Source organism: Rhinoraja longicauda, chromosome 13 (genome assembly GCF_053455715.1).
Source record: "Rhinoraja longicauda isolate Sanriku21f chromosome 13, sRhiLon1.1, whole genome shotgun sequence".
Taxonomy (NCBI): domain Eukaryota; kingdom Metazoa; phylum Chordata; class Chondrichthyes; order Rajiformes; family Arhynchobatidae; genus Rhinoraja; species Rhinoraja longicauda.
Window position 1 is genome coordinate 30,918,254 of NC_135965.1, and position 12,400 is coordinate 30,930,653.

General features: G+C 47.8%; 2 protein-coding genes across 7 annotated transcripts in view; one reads left to right on the forward strand and one right to left on the reverse strand.

Moving 5' to 3' along the window:
• klhl6 (kelch-like family member 6) overlaps positions 1–11,725 on the reverse strand; it is an 88,103-nt gene extending 76,378 nt beyond the window's left edge. The window contains exon 1 of the mRNA XM_078410722.1: positions 11,592–11,725. The gene's annotated coding sequence lies outside the window, so the exon portion shown is untranslated. The remainder of the gene's footprint in view (positions 1–11,591) is intronic.
• yeats2 (YEATS domain containing 2) overlaps positions 11,421–12,400 on the forward strand; it is a 125,359-nt gene continuing 124,379 nt past the window's right edge. For all 6 annotated transcript variants that reach the window (XM_078410714.1, XM_078410716.1, XM_078410718.1 and 3 more), the window contains exon 1: positions 11,421–11,684. The gene's annotated coding sequence lies outside the window, so the exon portion shown is untranslated. The remainder of the gene's footprint in view (positions 11,685–12,400) is intronic.

Consider the following 12,400-nt stretch of genomic DNA (forward strand, 5'->3'; position numbering starts at 1 on the left):
TCCTCACAGAGTTATACATTGCACACAACATGCTACATTGTTCCGTGCCCTGGGACACACAACATGGTTGACCCACCAGAGGGTGAAGCGCACCTGTAATAAGTGGGAAAGATGGTCTTGTGAGCCCTCAGCATTAACTCCAGATTCCATGAGGTCTCACAAATCAGGTCGAACGTATCCAAGGAAATCATCTGAGTACCACCTTCATCTTTACTCACCTGATAAACCAGCATTCTTTCATATTGAACAATACTTAGAAGATATACTTGAAAGTAGCAAGAGGACAAAATGAGCTCTTGATGGGAGACTTCAATGTTCTTTAGATTAGAGATACAGCATGGAAACGGGGCCTTTGACCCACCTAGTCCGCGCTGCCTACGATTACCCGCACACTAGTTCTATCCTACACACTAGGGACAATTTTCAGAAGCCAATTAACCTACAAACCTGCACTTCTTTGGAACATGGGAGGAAACCGGAGCACCCAGAGAAATCCTACAAGGTCACAGGGGGAACGTACAAACTTAATACAGACAGCATCCATGGTAATGATCGAACCCGGGTCTCTAGCACTGTAAGGCAATAACTACCGCTGCGCCACTGTGTCACCCTTCTTCATCAAAGACTGGTCTGATAATGTCACTATTAATCGATCTGGCCAATTGCAACAGGTAATGAGTTAACCAACATGGATGGTTAACTCTTAATGGCTCAAGTAATCCTAAAATAATCCTTTTACTTTGCACAAAAGGATGGTTATGATTGAATCCCATCCCTCAAACACTGAAGCAATTCTTCAGGAGTGTTTCCTAAATCCAGTTGTCTTTATCCTTACCAATCTACCCTTTGCAGAAGCAGGAGTGGGTGGGTAACCACTGGACAGTTCAAAAGATCCCAGAATGTCACTCAATCTCCTGTTAATACCCAGCCAGGCGATCAATCCTGGTTCAAACTGTGGTGCGTGCCAGGAACAACATTGGGAATACCTGAAAATGAGGTACCATGCCGATGAAGGTAAGATGCGGGAAGCTTGTGTGCTAAATAGCAAAACAATTTGCAATAAGCTAAACCAGCCTGCTGCCATGGGATCAGATCAAAACTCTGATACCATATCTAATCATGAATGGTGGTGGGCAATTGAATAATGAATGGGAGGAGAAGGCTCCAAGAACATCCCCATCCTCAAAGACAGTGAGCCCAACATGAGTGCGAAAAGCAAGGCTGAAGTATTTGCAAACGTGTTCAGTTAAAAGTGCCAAATAGATGATCCATTCCATTTCCCAACTTTCTTCTGAAGAGAACTGAATTGGTCAATTTGATCCCCTGTACATGATAATCAAGCAGCTGAGAGCGCAAGAAACAAAGAAGACTCCAGCACTAAACATTTCTTCTGTAGTATAATTACAACATGCTTCCAATTATATTAATAATTGCTCAGGTGTGTCCTGTTCACACAAAGGAGGGGAAATCCAATGGCTAATGACTGTTCAAACAGCTTCCTGTGAATTATCAGCAAAGCCATGCAAGGAATTGTGACAGTGAAGCATTTACTCATCAAAAGCCTGCCCATCAATGCCCAGTTAAGATTTCACCAAGACCACTTGGCTCCAGACCTCAGCACAGCCTTGATACAAAGATAGGTGAGTGAAATAATTCCAGAGGCGAGGTGAGAGTCACTACCACTGACATCAAGGCAGCATTTGACCAAGTGTGGCCTAAAGGAGTCCTGAAAAAATTGCATCAAAAGGAAAATAACTCTTAATGACTAAAGTAATACTTTGCACAAAAGGATGGTGGTGATTATATCCCATCTCCAGAACAACACTGAAGCAATTCTTCAGGAGTGTGGCCTAAACACAGGCAACTCCGGTTGTTTCATCATAGAACATAAAACACTACAGCACATAAACAAGCCCTTTGTGCCACTTCATCAAAATAATCTTCTGCCCGCATGTGATCCATATCTCTCCAATCCCTGCACATCCATATGGCCATCCAAAAGCCTGTTAAATGCCAATGTTGTTTCTGCCTCCACCACCAACCACCCCTGGCAGCTCATTCCAGGCACCCGTCATTCTGGGTAAAAAAACAAGCTCCGCACATCTCCTTTAAACTTAGCCCCTCTCATTTTTAGGCTATGCCGAGTTTTTGACATTTCCCATTTTCTGTCTGAGAAAAAGGTTCTGACTACCCTTGCAATGCTTCTCATAATTGTATATACTTCTCTCAGTTTAAGAGGGTATCAGAGGAAATATTATTTCGCCCATGGTTGGAATCTGAAACACGCTGCCTGTGTGAGTGAGGGAAGTTGTGAATCAGGGTGAAGTGCATTTAATTTATAATAGGCTATGAAGCAAGTGAATTAATTGACAAATTCTGAAAGGCAGCTGAGAGGCAGTGGGATTGATAACCTATATCATAAGATACAAAAAGTATATGCATTAACCAATTCTGACGTGAGTTGAAGAAAACATTCTTATTTAGCCAAGTTGGCCTGAACAACAGAATATTCCACCAGACAGTGACATCCTGATATGACCAATTCATCATCCATGGGTGTGGCCTCATATGGGCACTAGCATGGCTCTTGCTTATTAGTATGATGTTTTAATGAAAACCTAGGTCTTGAAGTGCAGCCTGGTGCTGATGATCCTGCCACCCAGATTGTCATTGTCAATGAAAATCCAAGTTTTCATTCATGTCAAATGGACTGCAAAGTCTTTTCTGATTCTGAACTCTTCTGCAATCCCATGGTTGATGCATTGATCATGCTTTGTGAAAGATTGGCCAAATGGATTAGTGTTGTTCTAGACCTCTTGTACTTTTTGTTGTGGTATCTTTATAGATAGTAACCTGAATGGTGACCGATTGGGAGAAGGGGAGATGCAACGTGACCTGGGTGTCATGGTGCACCAGTCATTGAAAGCAAGCATGCAGGTGCAGCAGGCAGTGAAGAAAGCGAATGGTATGTTGGCATTCATAGCAAGAGGATTTGAGTTTGGGAGCAGGGAGGTTCTGCTGCAGTTGTACAGGGCCTTGGTGAGACCGCACCTGGAGTACTGTGTGCAGTTTTGGTCTCCTAACCTGAGGAAAGACGTTCTTGCCTTAGAGGGAGTACAGAGAAGGTTCACCAGATTGATCCCTGGGATGGCGGGACTTACATATGAGGAAAGACTAGATAGACTGGGCTTGTACTCGCTGGAATTTAGAAGACTGAGGGGGGATCTTATAGAAACATATAAAATTCTTAAGGGGTTGGAGAGGCTAGATGCGGGAAGATTGTTCCCGATGTTGGGGGAGTCCAGAACCAGGGGTCACAGCTTAAGGATAAGGGGGAAGTCTTTTAGGACCGAGATGAGAAAACATTTCTTCACACAGAGAGTGGTGAGTCTGTGGAATTCTCTGCCACAGAAGGTAGTTGAGGCCAGTTCATTGGCTATATTTAAGAGGGAGTTAGATGTGGCCCTTTTTGCTAAAGGGATCAGGGGGTATGGAGAGAAGGCAGGTACAGGCTACTGAGCTGAATGATCAGCCATGATCATATTGAATGGCGGTGCAGGCTCGAAGGGCCGAATGGCCTACTCCTGCACCTATTTTCTATGTTTCTAGGAGACCTCTCACTGAATGTGCAATTTCTTGAGATGTCTCCCTAATGATCCCATTTGCCCTCATTTAGCTCATATCCCTCGAAACCTTCTTATCCATCTACCTGTCCAAGTGTCTTTTAAATGCTGTTATAGTACCTGCCTCAACTACCTCCCCTGGCAGTTTATTCCATATACCCACCACTCTGAGTGAAAGTGTGCCCCTCAGGTTCTTATTAAATCTCACCATAAACCTATGTCCTCTGGTTCTTGATTCCCCTATTCTGGGTATAATAAAAAAATATGTGTATTCACCCTTTATAATACCCTCATATCAGAATCAGAATGGCCTTTATTGTCATCCAAAAAAACAAGTCTTTTGGACGAAATTCCATTACCCACAGTCCAACAATAAGCAATAAAAATAAAGCAATAACACATAAAATCACAAACAAAAAAAAAACAAAAAACATCTATCACAGTGAGTCTCCTCCAGTCACCTCCTCACTGTGATGGAAGGCCAGAATGTCTTTCCTCTTTCCTGCCGTCTTCTCCCGCGGTCAGGCTGTTGAACTTGCCACGTTGGGGCGGTCGTGGCTCCCGACATTGAAGCCCCCGCTGGGCAGAGAAAATCCCGCGGCCTATTCCAGGCCGTACCGGACGGTGAAAGGTCCTCAGCGGGCCGACCCAAGCCCCGCGATTCGGGGCGGGCGAAGATGCTGCCGTTGCCGGAGCTCCTGAGGTCGGCCCCCACCCAGGGACCTGCGAGCTTCTGATATCCAAGCGGCCCGCGGCCGAAGTCTCTGAAGGCGAGTCGCAGCCCCACTCACAGCGCCACCACAGCCTCCAAAGGCAGCCAGCTCCGCAGGTGGTCCCAGCTGGAGGCCGTCAGCTCCAGGTGTTTGGCCGATGGTAGGCACCAGCGTGAACGGAGACACGGCCCAGAAAAAGGTTGTGTCTCCGTTCGGAAGAGACAATTTTACAGTCCCCCACACACAACACGCAAACACAAAAAGACACTACATCACATCTAAACACTACAATTAAGACAAAAAAAACCACAAAAGACAAACAGACTGCAGGCGAGCCGCAGCTACTGCGCAGCGCCGCCACTTCCTGTCGATTCTGATTCTGATATCTCTTGCTCAAACCATTATTGTATCAAAGATATTTCACTAATGTCACATATCCGAGATCTGTTATTGAGTTTTCTTTACACATAATGGAATTTTGGTGCTCCTGGCAAGAGCAGAATTTATTGTCTATCCCCTAATGTACTTGAACTGTGATAATCTGCACTTTTGAACTACTGAAGTTTTTCTGCTGACAGCATTCCTAAGGGCTCCAGGAATTAGACCCCATGACAATAAAGGATTTTATATCTGTCATTTGGTGTATCACCTATCGGGGAAGTGGCTGTGATGTTTTAAGTTCTTTTTAAGTTCACTCTACTCTTTTTAAGTTCAACCTATATTTGTAAACAATTCAAATGCATACTGTTGATGGTTGTTAGACATAGTATATCCTTTCTGAATTATGTGTATAATAGACATTAATAAAAATGAGAAACGATCTTCAAAGAAAACCTGTTCAAATATAAACTACAAGCAGTAATTAGGTTTGAATTTCAAAGGACAGCTTTATAAACAAACAGTACGATCTGCAGAGCACAGAATATAGGCCTCAGAAGGAGGCCACTCAATAGTTTGTATGACCATGAGACATTCTTGTATGCATCGGCCAAACCTCAGACATTGGGACTACATCAAAACAGGCACCAGACATCTTCAGCTAAGTTATTTTGCACCAGTGTGACAGACATCAAGAAAGTTTCCAGACCAGACTTGTTTTGTTACTTAGCACATCAAACATAGTCATAGGCATATTTGAGTGTTTGGGTTTTCTGTGCTAAGAAGCTATTAGACCTTTCACATGAAAAACTACATCCCATCAGATGTGTCTAAATATTCAGAGGTGCCTTGTCATTTACAATGTGCTCCCATTTTAAATGTGTAACTAAATTGAACCATTTGTCTGCACCCAAAATGTTGAAATGAGGCATGCAGTTGTAGCTATTGAAATTGCATTCAACCTCCAGCTGTAATCTTTGTCCTTAAGAGTATAGAAACATGATGTTCTTTGAGTATGGGGAGAATTTACAGGTTTTCTCTCAGAAGAAAGTTTTTCGCCAGATCTCCAGAATGATTGCTTGTCATATTGAATAAAGACCTTTTACATCTCCAGTCTCTATGTGGCTCATTCACAGACACAAATTATACAATGCAGTGCATTTAAGTTAAGATTTTATTGTAATTCATGTTATGCCAATTTAAAATAGTACGACATCAGTTATTTATGTACAGCCCTTGAACAAATAGTTAATGAGGTTTTAATGCAGTTTCCAATCACAGTGCGCAATAGTGGGAGAATCTTTGAATGTTGTCCTTCCCCATACTGGTTTTGTAGTATCTACACCCAGCACCCGTGTGTCCCTCAGCAGGTAGGCCTGGATCGTAGGGTGTGCCATTTTGGAGGTCTTGGTCATGTGTTTTTATCAACAATTGAGGCAAATAGCTGAAACCATCTGGATAGTCCTGTTTGTAAATCTATGGCAGTGTGTCTGGAGATCAATGAGATGGGAGATTATGGAGTTTTGTCACCATCACATCTCCTGTAGCCTTGTTGATAATTGTATCGGTACTACTTCTTGCTCTTGCTAGAACAGAAACATTTCATCACTTTTGTTTCCATGCTGCTTTCATTTTTACCTGATCCAGCTCCTGCTTACAAAATTCTTAAGGGGTTGGACAGGCTAGATGCAGGAAGATTGTTCCCGATGTTGGGGAAGTCCGGAACAAGGGGGTCACAGTTTAAGGATAAGGGGGAAGTCTTTTAGGACCGAGATGAGAAAGTTTTTTTTCACACAGAGTGGTGAATCTGTAGAATTCTTTGCCACAGAAGGTAGTTGAGGCCAGTTCATTGGCTATATTTAAGAGGGAGTTAGATGTGGCCCTTGTGGCTAAAGGGATCAGGGGGTACGGAGAGAAGGCAGGTACGGGATACTGAAGTTGGATGATCAGCCATGATCATATTGAATGGTGGTGCAGGCTCGAAGGGCCGAATGGCCTACTCCTGCACCTATTTTCTATGTTTCTATGCTCTTCTCTTGTTTTACTTGTCAAGGCATAAGTTAGCAACCAACGAATAGTACAAATCAATAGTTTCCCATGGGAACCTTGACCATATTTCACTCTACCCTGCTTTCTGTTAAAAACTACATTCCATTTTCCCTGTTCATTTGTCTCCATTCCATCTGTTGTGACATCATCTTCCACATCAGTGCTTCCCTTTACTCTCAAATATATATTTTTCTTCTGCACCATTTTCTTCTGCACTAAGCACTTTCTAATTCCCACTGTTTTGCCCAACAACCTTTACTTCCTCTTGTCACCTTTCAACCCACCAGCCTCCACGTGTATGCGATTATCTGTCATAATTTCTGACACCTCCAGTGTAATGTCACTTTCAAAAACGTATTCCCTTTTCCTACCTCCATGATGCTTAGGTCCCTCTTCCACCACTGCCAAAAGCCATTCCCCTTCCCAAGCCATCTTTCCAAGAAAGCACAGGAGACACAATGCTTGCCCTTTTATTCCTCGCTTCTTGAGTGAAATTTGAAATTACCAGCAAAAAAATGAATGCTGCAAAAGTGAGATGCAAGATTGGAATGGCTGATGATTAGAAGTTATTGAATTCAGTGTTGAGTGTTGAAGACTGTCATGCACCAAGACTGTAAGGCACAGTATCTGGTGCATTACAGCTTTCTCGAGCTTATGTTGAGCTTTGTTGGATCAGTTTAAGAAACCAGAGATGGAGAAATCAGTGTGAATGGGATGGAAAAGTAGAGTGACAGGCAATTGAAAACTAAAAAGCATAATTCCAGACTGAATGGAGGTGTCATCAACAGTGGTCACCAAGTGTTGAAAAGACCTCATCATGAGCACTGAATACAATGCACAAAATTTGTAGTCAATTGTAATCAATTGTTTCAATACGAGGAGTCATAAACTCCCAGATTCGTGTTTGATCATGACCTTGGGTGCTCTCTGTGTGGAGTTTGTGCGTCCTCCCTGTGAACGTCTGAGTTTTCTCCAGGTGATCCGGTTTCGTCCCAAAGATGAGCGGGTATGTAGGTTAATTGGCCTCTGTTAATTGCCCCTAATGTGTAGGGAGTGGATGACTTAGTGGGATAACATAGAACGATTATGAACGAGTGATCAATGGTTGGCATGGTCTTGTTGGATCGAAGGGTCTGTTTCCATGTTTCTAAACTAAACTGAATAGGAGTAGGAAAGAACTGCAGATGCTGGTTTAAACTGAAGGTAGACATAAAATGCTGGAGTAACTCAGTGGGACAAGCAGCATCTCTGGAGAGAAGGAATGGGTGACGTTTCGGGTCGAGACCCTTCTTCAGACAATGTGGATACCTTTTTAGGAAAACAAAACGCAGATGCTGGTTTAAATTGAAGGTAGACACAAAATGCTGGAGTATCACAGCGGGTCAGGCAGCGTCTCGGGAGAGAAGGAATGGGTGATGTTTCAGCTGGAGACCTTTCAGCTGGAAAAAGTCACCCATTCCTTCTCTCCTGGGATGCTGCCTGACCAGCTTAGTTACTTCAGCATTTTATGGATACCAGTTTTTATGGCAAATAGGAACCATTAATCCTGTTGAACCTGAATTTCCTTCCTGTCTACTTTCTGGTAAGCACAGATGAATCACTCTGACCTGTGTAGGTGGTGCAATAATATTTGGTATTACTCATGCTCTCTGGTAACAAGTTTATTTTAGTTTTGGTCCTGAGTGATGTTTATAAATTGTCAGGGAAGTTTGAAATAAGGTTCATCCATTGTTGTGAATTGAGGTACAGTAGTGACAGAAACTCTGTTCTCTGTACTGAATCAACAGAACCATTTAGTGATCTGCTAATGCATTGCCCTGTCTGTGCAAGGCCTTGGTTACATGCATTGGTGAGCATTCTCTAATACAGTGGAAAAGCTTTCAAAAAACAGTAACATAGGGCCTAAACATAGCAAAACATACCAAGGATCTACAAGACAAATTTGACACCAAGTTGATAAAGAGATAGTCGACAGATAGTCAAACACTTGGTCCAACAGGTAGGTTTTAAAAAGCATTTTAAAGAAGGAAAGGTAGAGAAGCAGAGAGATTTATGGAGGAAATTCCAGAATTAGGGGCATTGCTGGTGTAGTTGTGAGTTTAGAAGATGATGCTGAAGAAGTCATTGCACCATTCTGCACTGTGTTTGTGGATGGTTCACACCTCAACAATTAAAGACCAAAGAAGGGATCAGGAAGTAGCAAAAGAACCAGGAGGAGTGTTTAGATTTATCACAAGCAGAGTGAGCAGAGGATCAGGAATTAATACACAGAGACTGAGAAAGTGATCAAAAATTTGCAGGCAGAGATAAAGAACTGGTGCTATTTTCTGCACTAAATATGATGATAAAGAATCTAAATATGGAAGCATTTTCCATCATTTGAGCTAAAATATACAGAGTAATCAAACCAATTTAAAGTTCAAAAGGAGTTTCTGCACTTTTTAAACCAGGGCAGTAGAGTCCATATGTTCAAGAGAATATGGAGTTTTGTGGATAAATAGCAGCATTGATTTGAGGGTGTATTGGTAAAGAGATACTACTCAGCAGAGCAACATTTAACAAATGCTTAGATAATTAGTTTGGACCTGGGCTGCAGCATGCAATTTTAAAATTTGTGAATAGCATCAAAGTGAAAACTATTGGCATTGAAACAAAATATGTTCCGGCTTTAATAAATTCAAATTGATAATTGTGAGGGGATTGTGTACCCATTTCTCTCTTCCCCTTCATATGCCACGTTCCTTCCTTTGGCTTCACGTTTCAGACTTCTTCTGTCCATCCCTCCTTATCTCACAACTTTTGTCTTTTCATCTCTTACTTTTGTCTTTTCATCTCTTGCCTTTGTCCAACTATCTGCCAATCCAAACCGCCCCACACTATATCCACCTATCACTTGCCAGGTTTTGTCCTGCCCGCATCCTTTCCTTCTAGCTTTCTCCCCTCCGCTACAATGTCTAAAGAAGGGTCCCAACCCAAAACGTCACCTATCCATGTTCTCCAGAGATGCTGCCAGACCCGTTGAGTTACTCGAGCTTATTGTGTCTTTATTTTGTAAACTGGCATCCGTAGTTCCGTGCGCCTACAACACAAGTTCAATCCTGACCACTGGTGCTGCCAACATCGAATTTGCACACTATCTCTGCGACCGCGTGAGTTTTCTCCGGGTGCTCTGGTTTCCATCCAAATGCCATAAAGGTGTAGGGCAATCACCACTGTAAATTGGCTTACATGTATGAGTTGTAGAATCTGGGGGAAGCTGATGAGAATAAATTGGGTTAAATGCAGATAAAAAGTGAGTACTTGATGGTCAGTGGGTCAAGGGGTTGTTTCCCTGTCATTTTCTTCTATGACTGTATTTTTAAGCACAACTTAAAGGGAATAAATGATGAATGGAGAGGTTTTGGGGAGGAATTAGCCCCTTGGCAGACAGAAGCTGTTGCTACCAGTGGTGGAGGGATTAAATCTGGCGATGCTGAAGACCCCAGAATTGGAGCAGAGCAGAGCAGTGAGGGAGCTGGAGTTTTGGAAAGAGGAGTGACATTTTTTCTAATTGTCAGGGACCACAGTGAGTGGAGGCAGTGGCAGGAAAGTTGAGATGAGCTGAAGCGGGGGGGAGAACTAGAGAGGGTCGGAGTGATCTGTCCCTGAGAGCAGCGCCGCCCATCCTCGCAGGCAGATCAAGGCCGAGCGGGGCTTTGTGTGGCCGCCCTCGCCGCTCCCTCCCCCGGCCCTCCAGCTCTCCCTCCCCCGGCCCTCCATCGCTCCCTCCCCCGGCCCTCCAGCTCTCCCTCCCCCGGCCCTCCAGCTCTCCCTCCCCCGGCCCTCGCCGCTCCCTCCCCCGGCCCTCGCCGCTCCCTCCCCCGGCCCTCGCCGCTCCCTCCCCCGGCCCTCCAGCTCTCCCTCCCCCGGCCCTCCAGCTCTCCCTCCCCCGGCCCTCCATCGCTCCCTCCCCCGGCCCTCCATCGCTCCCTCCCCCGGCCCTCCAGCTCTCCCTCCCCCGGCCCTCCATCACTCCCTCCCCCGGCCCTCACCGCTCCCTCCCCCGGCCCTCCAGCTCTCCCTCCCCCGGCCCTCCATCACTCCCTCCCCCGGCCCTCCATCGCTCCCTCCCCCGGCCCTCCAGCTCTCCCTCCCCCGGCCCTCCAGCTCTCCCTCCCCCGGCCCTCCATCGCTCCCTCCCCCGGCCCTCCATCGCTCCCTCCCCCGGCCCTCCATCGCTCCCTCCCCCGGCCCTCACCGCTCCCTCCCCCGGCCCTCCAGCTCTCCCTCCCCCGGCCCTCCATCGCTCCCTCCCCCGGCCCTCCAGCTCTCCCTCCCCCGGCCCTCCATCGCTCCCTCCCCCGGCCCTCCATCGCTCCCTCCCCCGGCCCTCACCGCTCCCTCCCCCGGCCCTCCATCGCTCCCTCCCCCGGCCCTCCAGCTCTCCCTCCCCCGGCCCTCCATCGCTCCCTCCCCCGGCCCTCCATCGCTCCCTCCCCCGGCCCTCGCCGCTCCCTCCCCCGGCTCTCCACCGCTCCCTCCCCCTGCCCTCCATCACTCCCTCCCCCGGCCCTCACCGCTCCCTCCCCCGGCCCTCCATCACTCCCTCCCCCGGCCCTCCATCACTCCCTCCCCTGGCCCTCCGCCGCTCCCCCCATCGCTCCCTCCCCCGGCCCTCCATCACTCCCTCCCCTGGCCCTCCGCCGCTCCCCCCATCGCTCCCTCTCCCGGCCCTCCAGCACTCCCTCCCCCGGCTCCCCACCGCTCCAGGGCCAGGCGGCTGCAGGGAGGCTCAGCTCAGAGGCCGGGCAGCGCTGCGCCAAACCCCTGTCCCCCGCTGCCGCCTTACCGTAGGCCTCGGGCTTTCGGCGGACTCGAGTAGCCGGCGGGTTCTCGGGCGTTGCGAGATTTTCAGGAGAGGAGCACAAGGCAGGGGCCGCTGGTGAGTGCAGGCCGGCGGTGGAGGCCAACGTGGAGCTGGGATGAGGGGGGGGGGGGGTGGCAGCGGGAAAGGGGTAGACGGGGGGGGGGCAAGGGGGAGAAACGTGGAGGGGAGGAGAGGGAGCCCTCCTCCCTCTCCCCCCGAGAGGGAGGGGGGGAGGGAGAGAGAGGGGGGGGGGAGAGAGGGGGGGGGGGGGAGAGAGGGGGGGGGGGAAGGGGGGGAGAGAGAGGGGGGGGGGAAGGGGGGGAGAGAGAGGGGGGGGGGGGAAGGGGGGGAGGGGGAGAGGGGGGAGAGTGAGGGGGGGAGAGGAGAGAGGGGGGGAGAGAGAGGGGGGAGGGAGAGGGGGGGAGGGAGAGGGGGGGGAGGGAGAGAGAGGGGGAGGGGAGAAGAAAGGGAGGGGAGAAGAGGGGGAGGGGAGGGGGGGAGGAGAGGGGGAGAGAGAGGAGAGAGGGGGGGAGAGGAGGAGAGAGGGGAGAGAGGGGGAGAGAGAAGAGGAGAGGAGAGGAGGGGGGAGAGAGGAGGGGGGGAGAGAGGAGGGGGGGAGAGAGAGGGTGGGGAGGATGGTGCGTGATGAGACATTGGGTCACTTGGAGAATTGGATGGGGAGTGCGTGGGTGGGTGCTGGAGAGTTGGTAGGAGGAGAGTGGGTGAATGGAGACAAATTAGGGGTGGGGAGGGAGAAGGGTGATTGGAAAATGTAATATAAGAGCATAGTG